We start from the raw sequence: 24,508 nt of genomic DNA on the forward strand, positions 1-24,508 counted from the left end.
TGGCCAGTGTGTGAGATTGGATGCTAGACTAGATGGACCACAAGCAAGGCTCTTTGTATGTTATTCCGCTGTATGAGTAGATTGCTTTTTATTCTGGGACCCGCCGTGAGTCTCAGAGAGAAAGGTGAGCTATGGCCCCTTCCGCACATGCAGAATAATGCACTTTCAATCCACTTTCAGTGTACTTTGCAGCTGGATTTTACTGTGCGGGATAGCAAAATCCACTTGCAAACAATGGCAAAAGTGGATTGAAAGTGCATTATTCTGCGTGTGCGGAAGGGGCCTATGAATAAAGTAAATGAATAAATAAAACTCAGGTTTTTCCTCTATACTTGGAGGCGTGCACATTCCATTGGATCCCAGGGAGATTCTTGATCAACTTTCGTTTTTCCTTCTTCCCAATAGGTCAAAGAGGCTATCAAATGCCTGTTCCAGTGAATCTTTTCTAAACGAAAAGCGGAAGACCTTCTGGCAAATTCCTTTGTTGCTCGCTAGCTGAAGTGCCGCTGGGAGAAAACTGGGGAGAAATGGTGTTTTATCACACGTTCTTTGCAAATCTTAGATCATTCCTCCTCCCCGCCCCCCCCCCCCGGACATCATGACATCACTTCCACTTTTCGACGGAAGTGACATCAGTGCTAGTTCCTGCCCACTAAAGGTTTCCATCGTTGCCAATTGTGGCATGACAACCCTAGCTGGCTGGCATTTGGACACAGGGTAAGAGATTGTTGTTTGTGTGTTTTTGAAAAAAACCAGACTAGAGATAAATAAATGATTTCTTAAAATCCTTCTCTTTCTCCAAGGAGCTGCGGGAGGTGCACACGGCTCTCTACGCCCACAGTCTACCCTCACAACAGCTCTGTGAAGTAGATTAGACTAAGAGAAGTGGCAGGCCCTTCAGGAGCATCTGCTAACGGGAACTTGAACTTGGATTACCCTGACTTCACACCAACACCCTAACCATTACATCACACCAGATCCAGAGGTGGGATCCAGCAGGTTCTCACCAGTTCCCGAGAGTGGGTTACTAATTATTTGTGTGTGCCGAGAGGGGGTTACTAATTGGGTCTGCTTTTCTGTTAGAAATTCCATCAGATCCAAAAATCATAAAGTCCTGTTGTTTCCTATGTGGCTGGTTAGCGAAGGTAGAAAACGGGATAATTCTCCCTGTTGGGCTGTTTTAAAAACATGTTTTAGAAATATGGTAAAGTTCCTTGTTTAAGGAAAGTATCCTTCTTTTGATTTCTCGAAACAAAATTAAGTATTTGAAAGTATTAAGTATTTGACAGGCAGTCAATTAGAGGAGAAGTAGTTGTTTCTGTTGGCAGTAGACGATAGGACTTGCTAGAATGAGTTTAAATTATGGACAGAAAGATACCAGCTGGAAATTAGGAACTTTTTTTTTCACAGTAAGAGTTTTTTACAGTAACAGAGAAATTATTAATGCCCTGCGCAGGAATGCCCGGCCACGCTCCCGTTGTGCCCTGCCCAGCCCCATTGGCGCTACGCCACTGTTTGAATCCCCCACCATGGGAACCTGTTACTAAAATTTTTGGATCCCACCACTGACCAGATCTCAAGGTCAGCAACGCCAGCACGCTCTCACACGCACTGAGACACATGCTGAGTGATCCATCCCGTCTCTTCCTCATCTTGACTTACACATAGTGAGTCACAGGAAAACTCTGTGGTCAATTCCGCACAGCAAATGGATCACGGGTTGCGGTCGGTATAAAGGAGCCCATTTTCCTACTTCCCATCCACATGGGTGCTGCACAGGCAGCGACCAGAGCCCCTGGCCACAATCTGGTTTACTTTCACAGTTTTGCACTGAGATGCTTCTCTTTTTAAAAATTTCCGGTAACACAAGCGTAGCTACGCAGGCATGCAGAACTAAATCCCCGCAGCCGTGCCAATCGTCCCACAATACGATCAATACGATCAAGAAAATAAGGGTTCCCTGCAATGGCAGGCGGATTCTCCCAGACTGTGGACAGCGCAGTGAAAGGGAGGGAAATAAAGCGCCTCCAGTCTAAAATCCCGAGTTGAGGGAAATCAAATGGGGCAAACTCGTTTTGGGGACAGGACCAAGTTTAAAAAGCCACCTACACCTGCTATATTTTGCCCTGCGCAGAATCCACCTGTCGCGGCTCATGGTGGAAAGAGAAACTCAGAAAACTTTTTGCTTGCAACATTGCTCAGGGATATTTTGGCTGGTCTGTAAAAAAAGAAGAGGAATTTTATTATGCAACTTTTCTTTTGAGAAGGCACGCGAAGCGCCTTGAACTCTCCAGCACAGGATATAAATACCAGGTTGTTATTGTTGTTTTTTTCTTTTTTTTAAAAAAAATATCCAATTTATGAATACCCTTCTGACCCGACGGGGCCTGGCTTGGCCCCAGTGATTGCCCCGTGCCCCAAAGGCCTTCGCTGACATTTTTATGGCTCTTGCAGCTTTAAAACAAGCAGCTCTGATTTGAAAAGTGGATTATGCAGGAGCCAAAGGAGCAATATGGACAAGCTGCATTCCTTCCCCCCCCCAAAAAGAATCCTTTAAATTCCCCCCACGCAACGTGGTTTGCGAGGAGACTCCCAGCTCTCTCTGTACTGCCTGATCATTATTTCAAGAGAAAAACAAGCACACTAGGCGTCACCGCAAAACACATAATCCACACTGCTCGGGTCAAGAACATGCACCAGATATTCATTTCAGCAAACCAGAATGCACAAACTTTTCCGAACCCCTCGGGGAGAGTATCAACGTAGCCCTCAGAGGAAATTGAGCTGGCAGGCCTCTCGGGTTCCTCAGAGGCGGCCATTTACGGCAGGATAACAGGGAAGCCGCCTGGTTTAGCAACTCTTCACTCTTCCTGGGAGAAGCCAGGAAATCAACCCAGCTCTTCCATTAAGGGAGGAAATGACATATATTGTCCCAGGCGTCCCATTTCTCCAGGTGGTGAAAACCTCCAGGGGCGAGCACCGAAGAGATGGCACGGGAGGATGGTGGCGTCTTTACAGCATTTCCTTTCTTTGCAAATATGCGGTTCAGGCACAGGTGCACGGACAAGGGCGTTCCTGCAGGGAGACAGAACTGCCACCCTCAACACGGTCTGGGAGAGCGCGGGATCCTGTGTTAGTTTGGCTGGCCCTCATAAAAAGACACGGCATGGAGTTTGCGGCGGACCAATAGTAGCGGCCCATTTTTACTACTACTTTGAGAACACCGGAATTTAGTCACAGAAGAAGGGGACGTTCCACTGGGAAGGAAAAGGGTTCGGGAACCCGCAATAGGGAATACCAGCACGATTATGCTTACAGTAGCTCTTTAGTGATAGCAAAGTGCTGACAAGTCGTAGCTGACTTATGGCTTATACCCCAAAGATCTGCAAGGCCAAGGCCCCTTCCGCACATGCAGAATAATGCACTTTCAAAATTGTTTGTGTAACCCCTATGTTCAGAATGGGCTGAACCAGAAAGGGGTGGAGACTCAAAGCAGCAGAAGGCTGCAAAAACTGGTGAAGTTGGAGGAAGCAAGGCTACCGAACAAAGCCGCTAACCTTGATTCAATTCTCTTTATAAGCTCTTAACACACCTTGTTTAAGGTGATATTAACTGCAAAGTTGTTGGGAACTGAGTGGGAAGGGAGTTGTTTATTTTGCTATATTGTAAATGTTAGAATTTATTTGTTTCAGGGTTTGCTATGCTATGTGAAGTTGATGGGAGTTCCGCTTTTGGGGACGCTTCATCATCTTGGATCCCGCTCACACCAAGCCTCCTGAAGTCTTCACATAAAGCCAACCCCCAGCAGGAAGAATTGGACTTGGCATTATCAGTAGATTGTAAATATAAGGACTTGAAATGCAACCTAAAAGGACTGTAAATTGTTAATGTTAAATGTTAATGGTTAAAAGTAAGTTATTTGTTAAGAGGAAGTCCAACCATTTTGTTTTTAAATTTTAGTTCTTTGCGGTAACTCCTTCCAAGTTCTTGCCCCACAGAACCACAGCGATAGAGGCGTTACATTTGCAAGTGGATTGTTTCGCTTATTCCCGCGACAGTCGTGGAAATCCAGCTGCAAAGTGCATTGAAAGTGGATTGAAAGTGCATTATTCTGCGTGTGCGGAAGGGGCCGAAGAGATCCTAAGAGATGGTTTGCCATTGCCTGCCTCTGTATAACACTTCCTTGGTGGTCTCCCATCCAAACATTCACCACAGGCAACCCTGCTTAGCTTCAGGGCAGAGGTGGTAGCTTTTTTACGAACTAAAAACATTCTCCAGCGCTGTTAATATAAAGGCGGCTGCATTTCTCTTTGTTCTAGGTCAGTGGTGGCGAACCTATGGCAGTCCAGATGTTCACGAACTACAATCTCCATCAGCCAATTGGCCATGCTGGCAGGGGCTGATGGGAATTGTAGTCCATCAACATCTGGACTGCCATAGGTTAGCCACCACGGTTCTAAGTTTTTCAAAGCAAGCCATGTATTCGTTCGGCATTCGACCAACTGTAAGTCATCATATTTTCAACCGGTTGGCTACAATACTTGCTGCTGCTTCCCAGCATGCCAGTTCACATTATCCACCCAATAACATCTGCTAAGCAACTCGTGCAGAAAGGAAGGGCTTAATGCCAGAGTTGCCAACTCCAGGTTGGAGAATTCCTGGAGATTTGTGGAGTGAAGCATAAGAAGGACATCAGAAGATCACCTCTTGCTTTTGAGGATTTCTTTCAACAAGGGATTATACAAATTCATGGAGTTCTGAAACATCTTCCCATTCAGACAGAAGGTCGGATGAAATAAGCTTCGGTCTGATCCAGCAACAAGTTCAAACATTGCTCCCCCCCCAGAGGTGTAGCTGGGCCAACCTGCATCCGGTGCGCAGTCTATATTTTCCGCCACCCCATGGCCCGCCCGTGGTGCCTCCCCTTCCCACACTTACCTTAGTTCCTTTCCTTTTCCTAGAACTTTTTCAGGCTGAAAAAAATGCCTATTCACAGTTCAGGCTTAAAACAGCCTGATGGGAACTATACTTCCCAGGAGACCTTGTGAGCCCCAAGGTCTCCTGGGAACTGTAGTTCCTCAGGCCGTTTTTAGCCTGTACTGTCAACAGGCCTTTTTTTCAGCTTGAAAAAGTTCTAGGAAAAGGAAAGGAACTAAGGTAAGTGTGGGAAGGGGGATGGGGGTGCCGCAAGGGGGCGCCACGGGAGTGCTGCAGGGGGTTGGGGGAGGGGCCTGGGGCAATTTTCCATGCTCCCAGGCATGCGCCCGGTGTACCGCGCACCCCCTGCCCCTTGTAGCTCCGCCTCTGCTCCCCCCCAATCCTTCTACTCCACTTGGACTGAGTTCTTTTTACTGTTCTTCCTTCCCTTTCATTAAGATAAATCTAAATTGGGACAGAGATCTTAGGAACTCAGAATTGCTTGGTCTGTCTGAGGAGCGCCATTTTGGTGCGTGAGTTTTAGTAAGATTTGTATCATATGCTGGATATTTGCATGGAATGATTTTATCGTTGTGATACCTGATACTTGTACTGATATGATTTTATCACAAGCTGCCCCGAGCCAGGCCTTGTGCTGGGATAGGGCAGGGCATCAAATTTAATACAATAAAAATCAATCAATCAATCCCCTGGAATCCGACATCTAATAAGGCTCCACTTCACATTCCATTTTTTGCAAAAGGCAAGCTCGGCTTCTGCCAGGGTATTCTCTGCCCCAGGCCTACTGGCACAGATCTTAGGACATTCCTTTAGCTGTGTATTGTCGAAGGCTTACATGGCCAGAATCAACCGGCTGTTGTGCGTTTTCCGGGCTTTGCCACAGAGTGAAACACATTTTCTCACGACATGCCTCTTGAAGATCGGTACAAATACCACAATAGTAGAGTTCAGGTGCAAACAAACCGTACAAGCATCAAAGCATGAACTCTACAGGAAATGCAACCAAGTTTACCTCAAGTACAATCTTAGCTAGAGGGAATCGAAATATTTGATATACACAAAGCATCTGTGCTGTGATACAACATACAAACAATCTCTTGTATGTGCACGTTAGAACCGCAAACACAGAAGGCAAGGTACACTATATCCCAGTGGTGGCGAACCTATGGCACGGGTTCCAGAGGTGGCACTCAGAGCCCTCTCTGTGGGCAGACGCAAACAGTGTGCCCCCCCTCCACACATCTAGGCTGGCCTGGGCCGCTGGGCTTAATTATTAGCATTAAACCTAAGACCTAGTTTTGGGAAAGTAGTGTAGGTAACCCTGTTAAGTGCTGTTAAACCCCACTGATTTTCATGGCAAGAACTAAAGCGCGATCCTTTACCTGGGAGTAAGCTCGGTTGCTGGCAATGTGGGTTGCTTCTGAGTAAACCCTCCTAGGGTCGTGATTCACCCGTTGGAAGAGTTGCACGGTTGCTTCAAAGCAAAGCCACTGACTACTACCAAGCTTACTCCCGAGTAACACACGCCTCTGAGCCAACCATTTTTTCTAAACTAAAACCTAAGTATTCAGGTTAAATTGCCATGTTGGCACTTTGCGATAAATAAGTGGGTTTTGGGTTGCAATTGGGGCACTCGGCCTCGAAAAGGTTCGCCATCACTGCTATAGCCCATATTATGTGTCAATTTCAGTCTGGAATAATAGCATCCAACTTTATAAAACAGGAGCGGGAGAATGCTATTGCTTGTCAATTGCACCCTTTCATGGGATGCCAGATCCACTTCATTAGCTCTCCATGATCTTAGGCTTCTTCCGCACAGGCAGAATAATGCACATCCAATTCACTTTCACAACTGTCTGAAAGTATTTTGCTACGGCACTATACCCTTCAGAGCTCAACCCCCTCCCGGAAGGGAAGAAGGAGAGGAAAGGTTAGAGGAAAATATTTGTGAATTTAAATGAGTAGTGAAAATAAGATAGAATAAAGGCAGAAGGTGAGAAGGTTTTTTTTAAAGTAAATAGTATAGGTTAGTTAATACAACACAAAGGGGGAGGAAACCGTCTCACAAATCGTGGTGGGAACGGTGTTAGGGTTAGATGGGCGGTAATGATTGTTTATGTTGTCAATTTATATAAAATGAATAAAGATAATTTTTTTCTTAAAAAGGCTCAACCCGCTCCCCAAACTCCAACCCTAAATCCAGAGGTGGGATCCAGCAGGTTCTCACAGGTTCCCGAGAGTAGGTTACTAATTATTGGTGTGTGCCGAGAGGGGGTTACTAATTGGTGATTTTGCCACGTGATTTTTGCCTTAGTTACGCCCCTCCTCTCAGCAGTAGCGCGCAGAACGAAGCAGTCTAGCAGGAGGTGCACCAGCGTGCGTGGCAGCCTGCGCCTGCGTGCATTCGTTTCCCACCTAAGGACCGGTGCAATGGCTGCGTCCTTGCCACAGCCCCGCCCAGGAATGCCCCGCCCCTGGAATGCCCGGCCACGCCCCCTCCGTGCCCCACCCAGCCCCATTGGCACTATGCCACAGTTTGAATCCTACCACCATGGGAACTGTTACTAAAATTTTTGGATCCCACCACTGAGCAGATTCCCCCCTCCCCGAAGATACTGCTACCCCACAAGTTTTAAGGCCACAATGAAATCATAGCATTTCTTCAACTCCATTTTCTTTCCATTGAAGTCATGAAACGATGTGGTTGTTGGCAGTTAAGGCAAACCTCCCCTTGCCAAAAAGCGAGCTTTTCAGATAGTAGGAAAATCTCACTGCAAGTCCCGGGCAACGGGTTTATAACTGCCAGGTAGAAAGCTCAGATCTACAGTCTGGCAAGCGAACAGGGTCTACATTTCTTTTGCAAATCCAGCAGCAATACTTCGCTGGGATTGTGCTGCACAAACTCCCTACCATTACTTTTATGACATCTACAATGGGCTAATCACATGTAATTTCCCTTTAGCCCAACATGTTACGGCTTTTACTGCTGTCAAAACACAAAAGTTGATTTATTTTTTTTTAAAGATGCCCATTTGAATTGCATTTCGGGGAAACATTGGAGCGCTGTTATGTGACCAAGTGGAATTCTGCCATCAGCTAACCCCTTAAGAAATATCAAAATGCACAAAAGTAATGAAAAGCAGACAGAAGCCTAACCTGTTACAGCCTTTTTAAAGTCAGTGAGCTTGTCACATTACTAACCCAGAGTTCCAGACGGCCAAGAGGCAAATTTTTCCCAAAATCTAGATGCAAGTGTAACCTCTTTCTGTGGGTTCTGTGGGGCAGAACTTGGAATGAGTTTGCAACAACAAATTAAAAAAAAAACACAAAATGGTTTACTTTCTTAACATATAACATCAACATTTAACATCACACTTCAAGGTCCTGTTCAGGTTGCATTTTCAAGTCCTTATATTTACAGTCTACTGATACTGCCAAGTCCAATTCTTCTTTGCAAGTGGGTTGGCTCCTGAAGACTCCAAGGGCTTGGTGAACAGGATTCAACCTGATGAAGGTTTCCAGGAGAACTCGCACCCATTACAAACATAGAAACTCTTAACAAGGTGTTAAGGGCTTATACAAACCAAGGTCCAAGTCTGGTAGCCTTGTCTCCTCCAAACTACATGAGCTCTGCAGCCTCTTGTGCTTTGAGTCTCCACCCCTTACTGGGTCAACCCATTCTGAGCATGGGGGTTACACAAGCATTCTAGGAGCCCCTTGGCCTTACACGCTGTTTAACAGCACCAAAACAATCCGCTGCAACTGATGTGACCGTTGTCAAACTGCCCCACCTTGGTTCTTCTAACACCCATTTCACAAATATTTCAGCCTCGCCAGGTTTTGATCTTTTCCCTCCCTTTATCATGGGCACGTTAAACTCAGGGGCTCAAGTGTTCCTGTGAAAATCAGAGAGTAAATTCACTAGCTGCTACATACACCGATGGCTCCACACAAAAGAGACCACTGACAAGGTGTGGAACCCATTTTCTGCACGTTACCTAAACGGGCAAGAGCAGCGGTTCTCAACCTGTGGGTTGTGACCCCTTTGGGGGTTGAACGACCCTTTCACAGGGGTCGCCTAAGACCATTGGAAAACACATATTTCCGATGAACTTAGGAACTGAGATGCAAATAATTTTATGGTTGGGAGTCACCACAACATGAGGAACTGTATTAAAGGGTCGTGGCATTAGGAAGGTTGAGAATCACTGGGCAAGAGCCTAAAGCGAAGCCCTTTGCTTCATACAGCTATTCGGCAACCTCTGTTGATTTGAAACACTCCCTTGAACACCCAGATAGCCAACTGAAGAAGTGGGCATGCACAAGAAAGACATGAACCTGGGCAGAAAGAGAGAACGTGCAAAATATTTTGTGAAATACTACCTGAAATAAGGCATCTCTAAGAAGCATTGTGTTTAATCAGCCAAGTTCTGTTATAAACAAAGTGTTAGTTCTTGGCATGATGGCACTGAGGATCGAAGCAAATGATGAACAAATGGGAAATGGCGGTTTGCAAAAGATGTTTATTTGCTTTTTACTCCACCCTTTCCTCAAAAGTGGGACTCAGGGTGGCTACCCACGAACAGCATTAAGTCCTAGCTGGACCTTCTGTTGTACTTGTATAGAGAGTGGCAACACTGTGGGAGGTATAAATACTCTGGAACCCAGCGGGACACGGATAGGACATGCTTCTCTACTCTAGCACAGTGATGGCGAACCTTTTCAAGACCGAGTGCCCAAATTGCAACCCAAAACCCACTTATTTATTGCAAAGTGCCAACATGGCAATTTAACCTGAATACTGAGGTTTTAGTTTAGAAAAAACGGTTGGCTCAGAGGCGTGTGTTACTCAAGAGTAAGCTTGGTGGTAGTTGGTGGCTTTGCTTTGAAGCAACCGTGCAACTCTTCCAACGGGTGAATCACAACCCTAGGAGCGTTTACTCAGAACAAGCCCCATTGCCAGCAACCAAGCTTACTCCCAGGTAAAGGATCACGCTTTAGTTCTTCGCATAAAAACAGTGGGGTTTAACAGCACTTAGCAGGGTTACCTACACTGCTTCCCCAAAACTAGGTCCTAGGTTTAATGCTAATAATTGAGCCCAGCAGCCCAGACCAGCCTAGATATGTGTGTGCGTGGGGGGGACTCTGTTTGCATGTGTCCACAGAGAGGGCTCTGAGTGCCACCTCTGGCACCCGTGCCAGAGGTTCACCACCACTGCTCTAGCATATCTGTGGGAAGGCATAAGAACATAAGAACTAGCCTGCTGGATCAGACCAGAGTCCATCTAGTCCAGCATTCTGCTACTCGCAATGGCCCACCAGGTGCCTTTGGAAGCTCACATGCAGGATGTGAAAGCAAGGGCCTGCTGCTGCTGCTGCTCCTGAGCACCTGGTCTGCTAAGGCATTTGCAATCTCAGATCAAGGAGGATCAAGATTGGTAGATATAGATTGACTTCTCCTCCATAAATCTGTCCAAGCCCTTTTTAAAGCTATCCAGGTTAGTGGCCATCACCACCTCCTGTGGCAGCATATTCCAAACACCAATCACAGTTAAGAGTATAGGTCTATGACCACAGAGACCTGGGTCCAAACTTCCACCCAGCCTCAGAGTGTAGTATCTAACACAAAGGCAGCAATCAATTTTACGCCAGGATCGGTTTCAGCAATGCCATGGACACTCCCTGCCCAAATATTAGCCTAGTCAACAGAAGCACGTACTATTTACAGTCCTTCGAAGCACAATTATGGGGTCAGAGTGGAAAGAGAGGAAAGAAAGGGGGGGAAATTAGGGCATGAATAGCTGCCCGGAGATGAGAATCGGTTCCAGCAAAACAAAATCAGCTCTTTCAAGGAAGTGAGCCACGCCGCGCAGCACAAGCCCGAGGCATTCTTAAGAGAAAACAGATCAAGTGCGGAAAGGAAAGCATTCAGTCAATAACAGGTTGCGGACAGAGGGCAGATTCCCTGCCTGTCCCACTTCCCTAGCCCATTACCGTAATGAGATGCCCAGAAGAGGGGAGAAAGGGCAGCTATTTGACTCGGTGCTACTTTCAAATAAGCTGCTAGCCCTCAGTGTTCAGGCAAGGAAATCTCACTTTTCCTCCACAAAGCTCAAGGTAGCACACACGGTCCTCCTTTTCTCAATCTTTCCTCCCGACAACCCTGCGAGGTGGGTGCTGCAGAGAAATAATAATTGGGCCAAGAGAAGGGAGCTTCCAGAACCAGAGGGAGAGAGTTTGGGGGGAACATCTTGTGAACTTTTGTTTCTTATGTTCTTAACTGCAGAACATCTGGCCAACCTTCTGTTTCCTTACTGTCCGCCGGTATAAAAGCCCGAGCAGAGGCACGAACATTTGGCTTCCAGCCCGAGGCCAAGACAACTGGCCCAGAAGCTGTTTGTTTTGTTCGGGGCTCGGCTTGTATAAATTATACGGCTCAATTTGGTTTGTTTTGGAAATGTCTCGAAGCCTCCATCAGTCTCGTTGGGGCGAAACGCAGCATACAGATGCCTTAATGGTCTAAATAAAATGGGATGCCAGAACTTGAACCCAGGACTCTCCGACGCTAGCCTACAATTCTAACCTTTACGTCACAAAACAGTATTACATGTTAGGAAGGCGCTGCAAGACGCCACGTCTGCTTGTAATGCGGTGGGAAATCAATAGTTTGTTTAACCCTTTCCATCCCATGTAGCCATCTGTTTTTAGGGCGGTTTTTTTTGTTCAGGCCAGATGCCCATAAGATCCGAAGGTTGTGCGTTTGTGTATGAATTCGTCAGGCACCTTGGCAAAGGATGCACACTAATTCTTTCCTTACAAATGCCCCCCTCCTCCCAATTTTCTATTAGCAACTATGAGTTTGGAAACACATGTTTGCATGGGTAGAATCCAATTCCCTTTGGTACCTAGCACTTGTACACAATTCTGTACTGGACCTTTCCAGAGCAGCAAGGGTTAAACCTTTTTCCAAAACAGCAGCCTAAGACATTCAAAAAGAGGGGATGGGCAGAAGGTAATTAGATGGATCGGCCCTGGATTGGCCCATCATAGCCATCAGCAGTATGAAAAATCCAGAAAAACTATAGGCACAAAAACATTCCGTCAAGATAACATGCCAGTCCAGAGAGACTGTGGGAAACTGAGCTCCCAAAAGCCCCCTTTGTGTGAAATCTTTCACACAGGAAGCTCTAACGCAAATATCTCACGAGCTTAATATTTATTGACCGCAGAAGAGAAACAGAGTCTTGTTTGCAAGTTGTAGAGACGGTGTCCTCAACGGATGTTTGCATTCACCGTTGCGCCAGTTATGCCTCCCTTTTGCAACTTGTGAATGCTGAATAGACACAAGTCTGACAATCTGAACAGCATTCGCGAGAGCTCCCCGCACCAAAAGGAAAGAGGTGGGAAAGAAAAGCTGCACCTTTGAAAGAAAAACTGTACAAGCACGTGTGCTACACAGAACTCTTCATCAGGTAAATGTGATTTCCCTGCCTGATCAAGAGTTCTGTAGCATTCACAACCTTGCATGCTTCTAAACCAACTTCTGTCTTTGACAACTTGTATTACTTGCATTAGTATTTGGGTCACTGTCCTTTCCATAAACACAGACTAAATTAACAATAGACGTAAAGCAAAACATATAAAACTGCCTTTTGCCAGTTTTGATCACTATTCTATATTGCCCATTCTGACTGGAATTTAACACTCCACAAGCCACAAACCTTCCTAGCCTCACTATCCCCGTGACTGAGGATGTCAGGAACTGAAACTAAGACCTTCCTCAATTCAAAGGCTGCTCTCTCCCAATCAGCTATGGCCATTTTAACAGTAAGCTGGAAAATCCCCAGTTCGAATCTCACCTCAGCCACGAACTCTCGACTGATGCCCAACATTTGCATTATGGGGACATTTAAAAAGAAGGGTTTATTTTAAAAGTTTGGATTGATACCCTGCTGTTCTCAACTGTAAGGAATCTCAAAGAGGTTTACAAACTCCTTTCCCTTCCTGTCCCTACAACAGACACCTTGTGAGGTAGGTGGGGCTGAGAGAGTTCTGAGAGAACTGGGACTGGCCCAAGGTCACTCAGCAGGCTTCACGTGGAGGAGTGGGGCAACAAATCCAGTTCACCAGATAAGAGTCCACCGCTCAAGTGGAGGAATGAGGAATCAAACCCGGTTCTTCAGATTAGAATCCACTGCTCTTAACCCTTACCCCACACGCCGACCATCTGTATTTCATTCAGTGCTAAAGGGACATTTGATCCATTGCCAGGATTTAAAAAAATTTTTTAGTAATAAATCTTTATTAAATTTCCACCAACATATCACAATATATCCCAGATCCATTACCAAACACCAAGCAACCCTGTATACCACTCATAAAACCATTATACACAATTGACACAACCACGAAAAAACAACAAAATGAACAAAAAACCACACACATCTCGTTCACTTCCTACTAAGTCTCACATTTTCATCGTGTGCAATTTCTAACAGGGCTTATTCTAGATCCTTATAATTTTCTCCGTTCGTACATAAACTGCTCTTGGCAACTCTATTTCAAATTCTTCCTACTGTTCCGCGATTGCCGGGATTTTATTTTTCCACTGGAAGTTGCAGTTGGTGGCATCTTCATCCCAGAAGGCCAATGGCGCACCCTGGCACCATCTCCACCCCAGCATCGACAGATCTATACTGGACTGTCTGGCGCTCAATGCAGGTCGGAGAGATCAGACCCCCAGATCAGGGCTAAAGAATCTTTTTGATATCCTAAGCAGCAGTGGCGTAGGAGGTTAAGAGCTCGTGTATCTAATCTGGAGGAACCGGGTTTGATTCCCAGCTCTGCCGCCTGAGCTGTGGAGGCTTATCTGGGGAATTCAGATTAGCCTGTGCACTCCCACACACGCCAGCTGGGTGACCTTGGGCTAGTCACAGCTTCTCGGAGCTCTCTCAGCCCCACCTACCTCACAGGGTGTTTGTTGTGAGGGGGGAAGGGCAAGGAGATTGTAAGCCCCTTTGAGTCTCCTACAGGAGAGAAAAGGGGGGATATAAATCCAAACTCTTCTTCTTCTTCTGAAGTAGCCTTAAACTAAATCCGGCCATTGGTCCATCAAGCATTGTCTACTCTGATTGGCAGCTGCCTTTCGCGTCACCTGCTACTTCACCTTTTAACTGGAGGTATCAGGGATCAAACCTGGAATCTTCAGTACGCAGAGCAGAACCTCTTCCAGTGAGCCACACACAGCTCCCCTTTCTCCTTTCTTAACATCCAACCTACGAAGAGTTCAGCCGAACTTGACAGCTGGCAGGCTGACTTGCGTTCCTCTGACTGGTCGGAATAAAAAATAATAGCAGGTGGATGTCAGAATCTGGCCTACCTTCCAGGCTTGTCGCTAAGGTCACCAATACTTTGCAGGAAGTGCTCTGAGCAGCCCAAATTGCTAGATCCAACTACAGATCTCAGAGGCAGGGCAACAAATTACATGTTTTATGCTGGAATTTCAATAATCTTTCTCAAAAAGCCCCAAGTGCGGCAGAAGGTAAACAGGTCGCCAACCGCAGCAGAGGTTACACCAGCTAGAAGGACAATCCGTAAAGGAATGCTAGAGGGTAGATCCAGGGCATCAATTAATAGCCACCCCTTCCTCCATCCAGCAAAGATCTACCGTGCATAAAGACTGCAGCTGCAGCCAGAAGTGAAATCAATCCAGCACAAAGAAATAATTGTTTTAAGAGCGGAGCACTAAGTTTGAAAACCCAGTTTCCTGGTTGGCTGAAACATTCCCTGCAGCAAAAGAGCGAAACGATCAGCTGGGCACAGCGATTATTGTGTTCGACTGTGACCAGGAGAACCGGGTTCGAATCCCTCTCTGCCACCGAGCTTTAGCCAGTCACTCTCTCTCGGAGGGACCTACCTCGAAGGCGTGTTGTGCGGGACAAAACACAGGAAGGGAGAACAGATGTTCCCAGCCTTGAGCAACTCAGGGAAATACAGGATAAAAATGATGCAAATTTTAAAAAGATATATTTGTTGGTTCAACTGCACTCTTCACACAGACTGAGAAGTGAACGTATAAAGGGCCATGTCGTCTGTTTTGCGAAAGCTATGGGATGTGGATGTTATGGGATTTCTGGGCTGGGTGGCCGTGGTCTGGTAGTTTTTCCTCCCAAAGTTTGACCCGCATCTGTGGCTGGCATCTTCAAAGGCATGGCCCGGTGAAATGACTTTCTCTCCGTGGCACTGGAGAGGAACACACCATGGAGAAACACGCATTTTACTGTGACAAGCCTCCGAAGATGCCAGCCGTAGATGCAGGCGAAACGTTGGCAGCAATAACGACCAGACCACAGCCTCACAGCCTTAACAACCCACAACAGCCCATTGATTTTGGCCGTGAAAGCCTTCGACAATACAATGGGATATGGGATATGACTCTAAAGAGCAGCAGTGGCGTAGTGGCTAAGAGCAGGTGCACTCTGATCTGGAGGAACCGGGTTTGATTCCCAGCTCTGCCACTTGAGTTCAGATTAGCCTGTACACTCCCACACACGCCAGCTGGGTGACCTTGGGCTAGTCACAGCTTCTCGGAGCTCTCTCAGCCCCACCTACCTCACAGGGTGTTTGTTGTGAGTGGGGAAGGGCAAGGAGATTGTAAGCCCCTTTGAGTCTCCTACAGGAGAGAAAGGGGGATATAAATCCAAACTCTTCTTCTTCAAACTCTTTTTATCCCTGCTGTGCAGTGGTGGCGAACCTTTGGCACTCCAGATGTTATGGACTACAATTCCCATCAGCCCATGCTGGCATGGCCAATTGGCCATGCTGGCAGGGGCTGATGGTAACTGTAGTCCATAACATCTGGAGTGCCAAAGGTTCGCCACCACGGGACTAGAGGCTGAGAGTTATTCAACTACAACAAAAAAGTTTAGGATATACTAGAAAGCACAGTGCCTTTTTAATAAAAGCCTAATGACCCAATTCAGAGGCCACAGTGGCTAGGGGTGGCAGGGCGGCAGCAAACAAACAAACGAACAAAACCTGGCAGCCTAGAAAGTCCTCCGAAGGACAACACAAGTCTGAGGGCTACGCTGGGGGTGTTTCCAGCCTGAAAGGTCGGTGGAAACCGTCTAAAGTCGGCTCCACCCCCAGGAATGCTCCTAGTCCGCCCCCAGCTGCGCCAGCCGCCAGGTTTACACACGTGCAGCTCTTCAGGGGGCCGGCATTTCCAGGTTGGGCGCTGCTAAGCTCTACAGTGCAAGCCCACCTCCCAGACTGCCCCCCCTGATGGCATAAGTGTGGTGCGGTTGGCAAACACGTTGGCACGGCCCTGTGCCAACTCTGTCAGCCCATTCACACACACCACTTTGGACTGGGCTACCTGTGTCTATATGCTGGCTTGTAACTCACGTGACACATCTCTGAAGCATACATTTCGGCTCTGCCCGGCTACGCGGTCTTTCGGGGGAAGAATTAATTACCTGTATCAATTTTGTATTAGAATATTCGTTGATCTTTGAGGATAATTGTGTACGTTTAAGCTACTGGGCTGCTTTCTAGAGTCTAACAGGCAACTAAAATGAGCCCTCCAAGCCATTATTGTTGGTAAAAGACTTACATCGCAATACTGGAAAGAGACACACCTTCAGTAAGGTAACAGAAGGACCTTATAACCTTATCGACATTTTCACATACGGCATATGAACGACAGTTGCCCGCTGACCTTTTTTTTAGATATTTGGAAACCTTCTATAGAAGTTTATCCGCAGACTTGCCAATATTGCTGGAAATATTATTAACAATAATAAAACTTTAGTGTGTTGCAGGTTTTCCGGGTTGTATGGCCGTGTTCCAGTAGCGTTTTCTCCTGACGTTTCACCTGCATCTGTGGCTGGCCCAGATCTTCGCTCCTCTGAAGATGCCAGCCACAGATGCAGGCGAAACGTCAGGAGAAAATGCTACTGGAACACGGCCATACAGCCTGGAAAACCCACTAGTGATTCCAGCCATGAAAGCCTTCGACAATAATAAAACTGTTTGCAGGTTTGATTTATAACGCAGGTTTGATTTTAAACTGCCCTCTTCTCATGGTGCCTATAAAAGCCCCACGGTGGCTAAACGAAGTCTGATAGGGCTACCCTTAAAGGACTGGCTATGTACGTCCGGTAGGAGTTCTTTTCCACCTCACACACAAATACACCCATAACATAAAGCGTTTTTTCCAGCTCCTCAATAGCTTTTTGCGCATCAGCCCACAGCATCCTTGGGAGAGGCTAATGGGATGCGCAGATCTTCAAACCCTGGGGACGTTTCCAGCAAATCTCCTCTCAGGACGGAAATTCGCCTTAACCACCTTTTGGACATATTTCTTTTTCTAGCTGCGTTTAAGTCACTGGGGTCCCCCGGACTGAAACTACAGCAATCCCCTTCAAAACCTAAACATGACTCCTACTGGATTCCCGGCTGAACGCTATCTCATAGGCTAATTCCGCACATGCAGAATAATGCACTTTCAAACTTTCTCTCTTTGAAGCTGTGCGGAATGGCAAAATCCACTTGCAAACAGTTGTGAAAGTGGTTTGAAAACGCATTATTTTGCGTGTTCGGAAAGGGCCATACTGAACCAGATCTCTTGGTCTGTCGCAGTCGGTATTGCCTACTCCGGCTGGCAGCTGCTCTCCAAAAGTCTCAGGTAAGTGCCTTTCGCACCAGCTACCGCTTGGTCTTTTCAGTCGGAGATGCCAGAAATTGAACTCAGGAGATGTCAGAAATCGAACTCAGGGCCTTCTGCACGCCAGCGGATGCTCTTCCCCTGAGTCACAGTTCCTGGCCATTGGGGTTGACTCCCAAACCAGCAAGTAAAGCAACTGAGCCCAGCAAATCGACTTCACATCCACACGGAAGGCAGGTTTACTTCTGAGTAAACATGCCCTGCCTGAGGCTCGTCAGATTTCAACCACGGTCACCGACGCCAAATTAGTAAATCCCACAGCACCCCATCCGGAAAAGTCCATAAAAGTCTCTACCTGGCTTGGGTGAGCTCGCTCTGGAAAGGGATCGCGGTGCCGCCGCGTGTCAAAAAACAGACGCAGCCCCGGCGCCTTGGGATCCACTGGAATCTACCGGGAGGCGGACCGGGGAGCAGAACCTAAAGCGCAAGAGGCGAAACCAGTCCGAGTGACGAGCCTCCCAAGTCAAACCGGTTTGCGGCTGCCTGTCCCCAAAATGCACCCCCCGAGCCGTCCCCCAACCACTTAAGCCGATGCCTGTTAGATTCCCGGCCGGACGAAGGAAAAGGGGAGGCATCCCCAAATGCGCTTCTTTGGAAGCAAAGCAGCCAACGAGCTGGATCTCTGCGTCTAAACGGAGCCGTCCCAAACGCAAAGCCTGGAGCGACTAAACCGGTTCCGCCCGCCACGGCGCACGGGGTTTGGGGATCGCGCGACGGGGAAGCCCAACTGGGGAGCGGCGGCAACAAGGAGTCCTTGCCGCCGACCCCCAGTTGGGCTTCCCCATCTCGCGGTCCCCAAACCCCGCGCGCCGCGCCTTCTTCCCTCCCCGCCAACTTCTCGGCGCGCGCAGAAGGAGAGCGGCGTGCCCAAAAGGCCCCCGCGGTGGGACTCACCTCCTGGGCCGCCTGCCCTCCGGTGCCGGCCGAGCGATCTGGCAGCGGCGGCCGGATCCCGAGCCCCTTGAGCCGGCGCCAGCGAGGGCGGGGACAGGTGCGGCCAAACAGCCCGGCTCGCCCCGCCCAAGCCGGCCCGGCCCCGGTTTCCTTCGCCGCCGCCGCCGCCGCCGCCCTCTCGGTCCAGCCCTTCCAGCTGGGTCCCCGGCTTGGAGTCGGACCACCTGCGGCCCCAACAGGTACCCTGGACGACAAAGTTGTCCTGTGCCTTTAATAGTGGCTGCCTGCGTAAAAAGGGGCGGGGAAACCTTTTCCAATAACATCACCTGCTGCCAAGTTAACATCCCGGGGAGTTCGCTCTTAAAGAGACAGGGCAGCTTTTTCCTCCCTTCTGGCGGTTGGCAACGACATCCAGTGGGGGTTGCATAGCTATCCTCCTTGGGAACCCCCCTATAAGCTGCTGGTCGGAAGGAGAGGGTGTTGGATTTAACTTTATGATGTTTTTTATGGTTGGGTTTTAGCGTTGTTTGTATTGGTATGCTGTATTATTCTGTTTTTTATTGTGAGTCACCTGGAGTCCTTAGTGTAAGGTGTGGAGGGGGGAATAATAATAATAATAATAATAATAATAATAATAATAATAATAATAATTATTATTATTATTATTATTATTATTGGGACCCCTCCTCATTTTTGGAAGAGGGTGGTATATGGGTCTCGCGGGCCCTATTGTAGAATGTACCTGTTTTAAGATTTTTATGTTTTTTGTATGATTTTATGTTGTTCACCGCCCTGAGCCCTCCGGGGATAGGGCGGTATAGCAAGTTTAATAAATAATAATAATAATAATAATTTATTTATTTATTTAATACAGCCAAAACACTAGTTAAAACAATTTAAAGCAGCGATAATAATAAGAGGCGTCCAGCAACCCCACTTTTGAAAATCCTCCCTAGGGTGGGTTACTGTTGTTGTTGTTGTTGTTATTATTATTATTATTGTAGATTTCACAGCTGCCAGATCTCTAGCTGGTTGTTGGCCTTCATTGCAATTCGAGCCTCACCCAGAGGCCTAGGAAGTTGTAATGTATCGGCGTAGTATTCGTGCGGATCCCAGCAGGGCTGCCTTCTGAATTTGACAGATGTTAATGTTGTCAATTCGAAGATGTTTCAAGTGCTGCCCTAGTGTTTTTGGGATGGCGCCCAGCGTGCCGATGACCACTGGGACGACCTCAGCCGGTTTGTGCCATAGACGCTGAAGCTCGATTTTCAAATCGCGGTATCTAGTGACCTTCTCGTGTTCTTTTTCAACGACGGGGCGAGCTGTCACCGGGGACTGCTATGTCGATGATGATCACTTTCTTGTCCTCGATCACGGTGATGTCTGGTGTATTGTGTTTCAACACTTTGTCCATTTGGATTCGAAATTGTTGTTGTCGTTATTTAATTTTGTTTACTATCACAGCTGCCACTTAAGCCGGCGCCTGTGCCCTTAAATTCCCAGCCGGACTGGAGGGTGAGGCATCCCCAAATGCACTTCCTTGGAAGTGAAGCAACCAATGAACCCAATGGGCTGAATCTCGGCATTCCAAGCACAAAAACCTTTAGCTGGCTATTGGCTTTTCATTACAATTCAAGCCTCACTCAGAGGTCTAGGAAGTGTAATGTATCGGAGTAGTAGGCAGAAAGACCTCAGCTGTTTTGTGCCATAGTCGCTGAATCTCATTTTTCAAATCATGATATTTAGTGACCTTCTCGTGTTCTTTTTCAACAACCCTGCTGCCACTTTCTCGTCCTCAATCACTGTGATGTCTGGTATATTATGCCCAACACTTTGTCCATATGGATTCAAAGCACTGGCACATAATACAGTGGACATCACAGTAATTATGTGGCATGCTGTATCATTCTGATTTTTTATTGTGAGTCACCTGGAGTCCTCTGTGTAAGGTGTGGAAGGGGGAAGTATTATTATTATTATTTAATTTTGTTTACTAACACAGCTGCCAGTTCTTTAGCTGGTTGTTGGCCTTTCATTAGAACTCGAGCCTCGCCCAGAGGCCTAGGGTGTTGCCATGTATTGGCATCGTATTCCTGCGGATCCCAGCAGGGCTGCCTTCTGAATCTGACAGATGTTGATTTTGTCCATTTGAAGACATTTCGCCCTCACGTCAGAGGTGGGATCCAGCAGGTTCTCACCAGTTCCCGAGAGTGGGTTACTAATTATTTGTGTGTGCCGAGAGGGGGTTACTAATTGGGTCCGGTCTTCCACCTCCACGCCCTCGCCTCCCCGAGAGGCATACAGCCTTCGAACGTGAAGGTTCCATATAGCAATTGCGGCTAATAATGTAACCCCCTGAACTGGGTTAATCCCTTTCAGGTCCTGCAATTCATTGATTTTCAGCCTTTCGTACCTTTTATCTCACCAGTCTCTATCAAAGAACCTGTGTGTTTCACCATTGCTGTGTTCAGATTTGTGAGTTGGGGCATTTTCTATAATGTGATGATGATTTAGAAATGACCTGGTGCAAAAAAAAAATTTTGGGTTGTGGTGGGGTGGCTGCCCATGGGGAGGGGCATCCAACTCAGGTTTTGCCCAGGGCTCAGATTTGCCTCTGCCCCCTTTGCTGAGTGGGGGCTGGCGAGGGAACCTGTTACTAAAAATTTTGGATCCCACCACTGCCTAACGTTGTTGATATTACTATTTAATTTTGTTTAGTATCACAGCTGCCAGTTCTTTAGCTGGATGTTGGCCTTTAATTTTTTTATTATTATTATTAACAACACTAACAATAATAATATAGGGTTGCCAGCTCCAGGTTGAGAAATTCCTGGAGATTTTGGGCATGGAGTTTGGGGAGGGAGGGGATCGAAGAGTTATGTGGCCACAGAGTCCACCCACCAAAGCAGCCATTTTCTCCAGGGGAACTGATCTATGTCATCCAGAGATCACTTGTGATCCCAGGAGATCCCCAGCCACCTCCGGGATGTTGACGACCCTCTGCACAGTGCTTGGAGTGTTGGGTTAAAAGATCTGGATTCCAGTCCCCGCTTTACTGTGGAGGCTGTGAGCCTAAAGTGAATAAAAACATTGGAGTGAAGAAAAACAATGATATAAGTATCTTTGGGTGCCTGTAGAGGACTCTGTGACCTTTACACTGATTGGTCTATGCTTGTATATATACTGAACAGATGTGACTGAATGCTGCTGGTTAGGGAATTCTATGTCTGGCTGTCCGTTTGTTCCTTGCTTCTGTAAATACTTGTATATAGCTGCACTATACATAAACTGCACTTCACTGAAGGATAACTGCTTCTTGTGGTGTGTCTTGCTATTGTGGTGTTGCCGTTGAGTGCCAAGGCTGCTTACTCCTGCTCTCAGTAACTGGCCTTCCGCTGTGCCACGGGTCTACTCGCTAACAGACAGGGGTATAAATATCTAAAGTAAATGTGATAAATGCTTCAGTAGGGTCCCTTCCGCACATGCTGAATTATGCACTTTCAATCCACTTTCAATGCACTTTGCAGCTGTGCGGAATAGCAAAATCCACTTGCAAACAGTCGTGAAAGTGGATTGAATGTGCATTATTCGGCATGTGCGGAAGGGGCCTTAGCTGTTGTGAGGGTACAAGTGGAGGAGGGGAGAATCCCTGTTCAGTCCTCAAGTTGGCAGGCCGACTTTGGGCCTGTCACTCTCAGACTAGCCTACCTCGCAGGGTTGTTTGGGAGGGGAGGAAGAGGGGAGGGCCAAGGGGCATTCCGGAACTCCTTGGAGTAGAGGTGGGATACAAATAGAGTCAGTGGGTTGTCAGGCCATGAGAATAGGAGAAAACTAAGAGAAAAGGCCTGTGGAATCCTAAACACTGGCGGATTTATTTCCCTGGAAAATGTAGAAGCTGCCTCTTCAGAGACCCATTCCAAGTGTCTCGCAAAGTTAAAAAAGTACAATAAAATGTTAAAAATAACATTAAAACAAGCTGTTAAATGGGATGAAGCGACATTCAGCAGTCTAAACTGATACCTTAAAATAGCCCTCAGGCTAGAAGCAGACCTTCCAAGTAGCTGAAAAAAACATGGCACTCTCAGTTAAAAACAGGGGTGTACCGCCCAGGGGGACATATGGGGTCAAATGTCCCCGGGCTGCAGCCATTTAGTCATGTGGGGGGCGCCCCCACACCTCTTCCCCCCAGGTCCATACACTGACTTCAAGACCTGGTGCAAAACAATTTGTTTGGCCATGGTACGGGAGGGCAGCTGCCCATATAGGGCTGGGGTGGAAAACTTCGATTTTGCACTGGGCTACATTTTCCCTTGATACGCCTCTGGTTAAAAACCTGGGGAGAAAGAAACGTTTTGGCCTGTTGCCTAAAAGGCAGCAAGGAAGGTGCCAGGTGAGTCTCCAGGGGGAAGAGCATTTTGACGGTCATGCCACCGAAAGGCCTCATCCTACAGGAGAAAAAAAGCGGAGGATAAATCCAAACTCTTCTCTTTCTTTTGCTCCACCTGTAAGGAGCCTCAAAGCAGCTTACGAACGCCTTTCCCTTCCACTCCCCACAACAGGCACCTTGTGAGGCAGATGGGGATGAGGGAGTTCTGTGACTACCCCAAGAACAGCCAGCAGGCTTCATGTGGAGGAGTAGGGAAACGAATCTGGTTCCCCAGATTAGAGTCTTCTACTCATGTGGAGGAGTAAGGAATCAAACTCAGTTCTTCAGATTAGAGTGCACCACTCTTAACCGCTCCCCCACACGTGCTCTGTTTTTCCTTTTGCAAAAGGGACATCAACAATCCAGAAGGCAACCATAATGATCTTCTGGTCCTATACATACTTGTTTATTTATTTACTTCATTTGTACTTTGCCTTTCCCTTGACAGGGACTCCAATTGGATTACACCGTTCCCCTCTCTGTATCCTCACAACAGCCCTGTGAGGAGGAGAAGAAGAGTTTGAATTTATATCCCCCCTTTCTTTCCTGCAGGAGACTCTAAGGGGCTGACAATCTCCTTGCCCTTCCCCCCTCACAACAAACACCCTGTGAGGTAGGTGGGGCTGAGAGAGCTCCGAGAAGCTGTGACTAGCCCAAGGTCACCCAGCTGGTGTGTGTGGGAGTGTACAGGCTCATCTGAATTCCCCGGAGAAGCCTCCACAGCTCAGGCGGCAGAGCTGGGAATCAAACCCGGTTCCTCCAGATTAGATACACGAGCTCTTAACCTCCTACGCCGCTGCTGCTCCTACGCCACTGCTGAGGTAAATCAGGCTGAGAGAGTTCAGAGAGAACTGCGACTGGCCCCAAAGTCGTCCAGCAGGCTTCATGTGTAGGAGCGGGGAAACAAATCTTGTTCCCCTGATAAGAGTCTGCCGCTCATGTGGAGGAGTGGGGAATCAAAACGAGTCCTCCAGATTAGAGTCCACTGCTCTTAACTGCGACACCACGCTGGCTCACTAAATGACAACGAAGGACTTGTGTCTGGCAGGAAAAATCTGACAACCCTGACTATTAGTAAGCAATGGTAATGACAGTTAATGAACTACCATCGTGGTCCTAATCATGTTTACCTGGAAGTCCATTCTTTGTTGGAATTGGCTCCCAAAGCAATCATGTTTAGGATTAGAATCTCGTAATCCCTCTCATGAGGCTCACCTAACTAACATCTGGAATGGAAACGCTCCGTTTGGTTTAATCCCTGGTGTACTCATTTGATTCTGAGTCAAAAAGGTAGCCACTGAATGTTTGGCATATTCCACGTGGGTGTGTGCAGCGTGAACATTGAACACATGTGCCCCACAGTGCCTTTGAGAAGGGCAAACGTTGTTAGCCACTCAGAGGCGAAGAATGCCCTAGCTGCCAGACGCGAGTGATGAATCTCCCATTTAATGTTAAAGAAAGACGGGAGGATTCATTCGGCCTCTGTTCTGAGGTGAGTTGCCAATGTGAGTCACTGGGACACT

The 24,508-nt window shown here is 47.4% G+C and overlaps 1 protein-coding gene across 3 annotated transcripts in view; it reads right to left on the minus strand.

Annotated features, from left to right (window-relative positions):
- PROSER2 (proline and serine rich 2) overlaps window positions 1–24,508 on the minus strand; it is a 54,426-nt gene that overhangs the window by 20,951 nt on the left and 8,967 nt on the right. The window contains exon 1 of one of the 3 annotated variants that reach the window (XM_048499526.1): window positions 18,560–18,790. The exons of 1 other annotated variant lie outside the window; for it this stretch is intronic. The gene's annotated coding sequence lies outside the window, so the exon portion shown is untranslated. Of the gene's footprint in view, window positions 1–17,960; window positions 18,303–18,559; window positions 18,791–24,508 lie in introns of those variants that run through there. One more of the 3 variants, XM_048499527.1, reaches the window with a different exon arrangement.

The sequence above is a fragment of the Sphaerodactylus townsendi genome, linkage group LG06 (assembly GCF_021028975.2).
Source record: "Sphaerodactylus townsendi isolate TG3544 linkage group LG06, MPM_Stown_v2.3, whole genome shotgun sequence".
Taxonomy (NCBI): domain Eukaryota; kingdom Metazoa; phylum Chordata; class Lepidosauria; order Squamata; family Sphaerodactylidae; genus Sphaerodactylus; species Sphaerodactylus townsendi.